Here is a 6,000-nt window from a genome sequence, read left to right as displayed (position 1 = left end):
AACTCAAGATTTCTAGATTCTTAAAAAATCATGAGGTGTGATTTTGCATTTGCATGTTGCAGTAATAGGCTGCAACTCAGTAAGAACACATTCCCCACTCAGCTCTGAGGCCCACCACTGTGACATGCAACGTGCTGCACCTTCCTCCTGGCTGGCCAGCACCGGCTCACAAACTGGCAGTCACTGTGCTGGTGTCAGGCCAGCCAGAGGGAGGCCCCACCTATAACAGCTACAGACACAAATCACAGAGGCTTAAAAGTCTGTCCTTATCCTTGATCTTTGCCATTTTTATTATTATATGTCTTGGTGTTGTCTTCCTTGGGTCTCTTGTGTTGGGAGATCTGTGCACCTCCATGGCCTGAGAGACTATTTCCTTCCCTGGATTGGGGAAGTTTTCAGCAATTACCTCCTCAAAGACACTTTCTATCCCTTTTTTCTCTCTCTTCTTCTTCTGGTACCCCTATAATGCGAATATTGTTCCATTTGGATTGGTCACACAGTTCTCTCAATGTTCTTTCTTTCTTAGAGATCCTTTTTTCTCTCTGTGCCTCAGCTTCTTGTATTCCTCTTCTTTAATTTATGTTCCATTTACTATCTCTTCTACTACATCTAATCTGCTTTTCAATCTCTCCATTGTATGTTTCATTTCAGATATGGAATTTCTTAATGGTTGAATCTCCATCTTAAATTTTTCCTGAGTTCTTGAATGTTTTTCTATACCTCCATGAGCATGTTTATGATTTTTATTTTGAACTCTCTTTCAGGAAGATTGGTGAGTTCAATTTCATTTGGCCCTTTTTCTGGGGTTTGTGAGAGTTTGGTCTGAACCAGGTTCCTTTGCCTTTGCCATTTCATATTTCTATGTGGCACCCTCTAGAGCCCAGAAGCTCCAGTCTCTGGAGCTTCTTAGTCCCTGGAGTGAGGTTTGGGGTTGCACATAAAAAGAGTCACTGGTGCCTGAGGGGAGGAAAGAGCTGTTTCCTGCTTCCCAGCTGCAGTGCCTGTCTCCAGTGTCAGAGCCAGTGGGCCAAACACACAGGTCTAAGCCTCTGTGATTTGTATCTGTAGCTGTTATAGGTGGGGCCTCCCTCTGGCTGGCCTGACACCAGCACAGTGACTGCCAGTTTGTATGCTGGTGCTGGCCAGCCAGGAGGAAGGTGCAGCACGTTGCAGGTCACAGTGGTGGGCCTCAGAGCTGAGTAGCCAGCCAGGGGGATGGAGTGCTGGAAGCTCCTCAAAGTTCCTAACCTGCTGGGCAGAGCACGCCCAGACAACCTTGTCCACCTATCCCTTCTGCCGCACAGCAAGCTCCATGCAATCCCTGCCCCTTCAGCAGCCCTCTTGCTGCTAGGAAGCCTCTCAGACTGCTCACCTTTCCTTTGTCCCAGAGTGGCCAGATGTGGATCCCTGTCCTCTGCAAATGGCTGGAATCTCAGTCTCTCAAGTATTCTGCCTGTCTTAGCTTTCCAACCCTACTAATCTCCAGAGCACCATGCAATGTAGGTTTCTGCTCGCAAAGCACATCTCCAGAGCTGGGTGTCCAGCAGTCCTAGGCTTCCACCCCCTCCCCACTCCATTTCTCTTCCTCCCACCAGTGAGCTGGGGTGGGGGAAAGACTTGGGTCCCGCTTGATCAAGGCTTTGGTATATTACCCTATTTTGTGAAGTCTGCTCTATTCTCCAGGTGTATGCAGTCTGGTGCAGCCTTCTTTCCTGTTACTGTTAATTAGTTGTATTAACTGTATTTTTATACTATATGTGGTTTTGGGAGGAATTCTCTGTCTCACCTCTCACACCACCATCTTGAATCAATCTCACATATTCACTTTTTAGGATTTATGGCTGTTGCTACAATCATTGGCAATGTGTAAAAGTTGTTAGTTACTCATATTTGACATAGAGTTGTATAAGGAATTAAAGGGTAAGGAAAGAAAGGTGAGACTGGAGAAAGGGATTTAACCTGAAAGGAATTTAAATATTCATACATTCACATATTAGTAGAGAGAACACAGAGCCTAGAAGGGAAAAGAAATACAAAGGAATATTAATGATAGACCTAACCAATAGGTAATGACAATTTTCCAGTTCAGAGTAGAATCAGCAGAAATGCCCAGAAAAGTAGAGGGAGGATTCTGAGAATTAGAGCTCCCATTCATTTCACAAATGATTATTGAGTACCTACTTTGGACCAGCCATTCTTCTGATCCAGTGAAGGACAAGATAGAAATGGTCCCTATCCTCACAGAGCTTAGTCTAGTGGAGGGGTGTGAGCCAGTGTACAGCCAATTGTATAATTCAGTGTGATGGAAGCCACAGTAGGGGACATTCAAGGTAGCTGTCGGGGCTCAGAAGGGAGGTGGTGAACCAAACTTAGGAGATGACAAGGCTTGGTAATGACTATTATGATATTTAGAGCAGACACATATTGTAGGAGGACACTGAAGGAAATTAGTAAAGTACTTCTCTGAAGCTTATTTCTGATTATCTCTCAGAGTTGGGAATCATTAGTCTTAGTTTGGACTTTAATAGAAAATGTGTGTATTATGGTGACATTTTGACAGATGGGAGAGATCTTGGACTGTGGAAATAAAAATCCTTGACAGAAGCACAGGACTGGGTCCAGAGCCCTCTTTGAAACCACTTCTAACCTTAGGCAGCACAGGCATCTATAACGCTGGGGAGAGGGCTCTAGCCAAGAGAAAATGAATCATTTTGTTTTAAATCTTGAAAACAGAAGACTGAGTATTCTCTCTAATGGGGTATGGCTTTAGCTACTCTGAGATCCTCTTAGAGGAATTACAACCATAAGAGCTCTTAAGCATAAATTGCAATAAAAATATGTGAAGGCTGTGGTTTTGGGCCCCTTGTTAGTAGGAGATGGTTGATGGAATTCCAGGGGGAACCCAGTACTCAAAAAGAAAGAAAAGAAAGCTGGGGGGGAAATATGGGGGGACAGCTTGTAATTTATTTCAATTTTTTGGTTTTTATATTTTTGTTTTTTATTCATATTTTTATATTTTTATTTATTGAAAAAATTATTTTAAAGCAAGTAACATTTATTTCATGTTTACTCTGTGCAAGGCTTTCAGTTTGTTTTAAACCTGTAACTTTAAGAGTAACTGGACAATAAATTCACAAGGGGTAGTTAATGTCAAGAGATAAGAAACAATAGAAAGAACAAGGACACAGGTAATTCTTATCAGGCCTGTCTAGTCAAATAGCTGTGTCATTAAGTTATTTTAAGTCTGGTCAAGTCATGGAGCCTATAATTGAGGTTAAAAATCATTGCATATTTAAACAAAAATAATCTTTGGGATTATCTTTTTTCAAGTCTGTTTCAAGAACCCCTTTACATGAACGGGTGGCCACTGCACATCGATATACACAAGTGAGCCGATTCTCCAACTCTCAGTTGGGAAGGTTTCTCCACACTGATTTGTCCAGCCTTGCAGAGGATCCTGGGTACATGGTCATTGTTACAATCAAGTAATTCTAACTAGTCCATCTTTGTGGATATCACAGGAAAGGAAATGTCTATATTATTCTTTCATTATCTTAATTTGCAGCACATAATTCAGCCTCTGAGCTATGCCCCTTTCCATTTTGAGCAAATCCTTTATCCCAACAAGATCAACATCACTTACTCTTTGAGTGACTTCCTCCTTTTGACATGTTAAAGTAATCTCCTTTTACTGGTTTCGGAGACACTTGCAAGGTGCTCTTCAAAGTGCTTTTGTTGTAGTTACTCTCATCATTAATAATTGGTTGGGTTTCTTAATTTTCTTCACATGAGCTTCCCTACCAATTTGGGGAAGATGCTCTCTTTTTTCTCTGAGAAATTATACAGGTCTAGCAGTTCTCTTTTTAACTCCTACCTCTAATCCTTCTTATTGGCATTACTTCATACATGCTTTTCATGGAGAGCAAACGATGAAAAAGCATATAGGCTTTTCTTGTGGGTTATTGACTGTTTAAAATCCTTCCTTTCACTGTCTCCTAAATGGGGCCTCTATTTGTTATATTTCCCTTTTTAAAAAATCTATAGTGTGTGGTATGGATTTCTTGGTTTTCCCCAGCCCCACAAGGATGTAGAACTTAATTATGTTATTAATTTTTGCTTTGTGGCTCACCTACAGCAATCTCTTGGGTCCATTTCTGATCCTGTTTGGGAAGAAAGTTCCCTCTATTTCTTTCCTTGTGGGATTTAAAAAGCAGTCCTCAATTTAGTAACAACCAGTTCAGTCCCCCCACCCTCTGGCCTCTGTATCTCTCATCCTGATTGACCAGTTACTTTTTGCTTTGTGTTTCGGTAGTTAAAGCCTCCCATTATTATTATCTGTATAAATTTTTTCCGCTTTACCAATTCCATTTAACATCTTTGGTCTCATCATTTCAATTGAGGCATCTATAATATATATTCCTCTATATGAAGAAGTTTTAACATGGATCGATTTTGCAATTGAAACGTTTTTATATGAAAAGTTATAACACAAATTTATCCAGTGAGTTTATTCAATAAATAGGTTTTGAGTGCCTATTGTATAACAGTTCTGGATACTGAGGATAAGCAAGGACCAAATCAAAATTCATGTGCTTATATTCTAGTGAGGGGTGGGAGAGGGAGACAACAAAGAAATAATTACAGATATTGATAAGAGCTAAGGAAGAAAAAAAAATGTAGGATTGTAGTTTAGAACAGCCCTTCTCTACCAGTTGTACTAGAGAATCTAACTCTAATGCCCTATGGCACCCTTTATATACAATGAATTAACTTCTGTGCAGCTAGAATGATACCTGCTGTGTACTATTCTTGGGAGATGGGAAAAAACAGTCACTGAAACAATTTTCTGTTGGGCTTAATACTCTCCTGGAACCTGGGCTGGGAAAGTCTGGGTTCGAGAGTAACAGAGGGGAGGTAGGGGCTTGAGGGGAGTGGAATGCCACTTTGGATTATTCTACCAGGGAAGGCCTTTCTGACAAACAATCCATGCAGCAAAGGCCTGAATTCAGTGAGAGAAGGAGGGCCCTGCAAATACAAGGTGGGGGTGCGGCTGGGGTGGGGGTAGGGGTGGGGTGGCGGCGGCAGAGTATTCTAGCCAGAGATGAGTGGGCTTCGTGTATGTGAGGAACTGTTTCCAAGGCTAGCGTGGCTAGAGCTGTTACCAGAGCGGAAGATATGGAGAGGCTAGGTTAGGATCAGAGAAGGGGCTGGTGAGGGGTGGAGAATATACGGGGAGACATGCCAGATTTCAACAGAGATTTACTGAACTCCAATTACGGGTCATGATGGGGCGGGGCGGGATGTGTTCATTCAAAGATGAATGAATCATGGGCTCTGTTCTCAGGCAACTCACACATAGAGTATATCCCTTTACTTAAATTCACCGTGATAAATGCTAAGTCTTAATAATAAGCAAATGGGTGGCCCTAGGTTGAGCTCTCCTGGAAGCAGACCTGAGCCAAGCCTTCAGGTACTAGTAATTTATAAAGGAAGCACTCCTGGGAGGAACTCATAAGAGCCAGGTGAGGGTGGGATTTCAAGGAACAGATTCTGCCTGATCTTCAGGGAGCTCTGCAGTATAAATTAGCACTGCGGAGTTTGTCACACTTTGACGCAAAGGAGCTGAGTTTTTGTACGTGTACATCTGCTAGTCATTGGCTATGGGCTACCCCGTAGGGCAGGATCAGCCAGGTTTCCCCCTGGGTACCAATTTTGATTGGTTGAAGTGGGAGTATAGTAACACTGTGCGAGGAGGAGTCTGAGGCCACATCCAGGGTCAGAAGAGTACTATTAATAATAGTTAACTATTATTTAGTACTTCCTACATGCCAAATGCTGCTTAAGTACTTTATATCATTTAATTAGCTCATTAACAAGTGTAAGGCAAGTACTTGCTTGTATTGACATTGTTTTCATTTTACAGATGAGAAAACTGTGTAGTCATTTATCAAATATCTTCCAAGGAACAAATTGTCCAGGCTCATGTAAGCAGGTAAGTGG

The sequence above is a fragment of the Manis pentadactyla genome, chromosome 1 (genome assembly GCF_030020395.1).
Source record: "Manis pentadactyla isolate mManPen7 chromosome 1, mManPen7.hap1, whole genome shotgun sequence".
NCBI lineage: Eukaryota > Metazoa > Chordata > Mammalia > Pholidota > Manidae > Manis > Manis pentadactyla.
Note: the sequence above shows the minus strand (reverse complement) of the source record.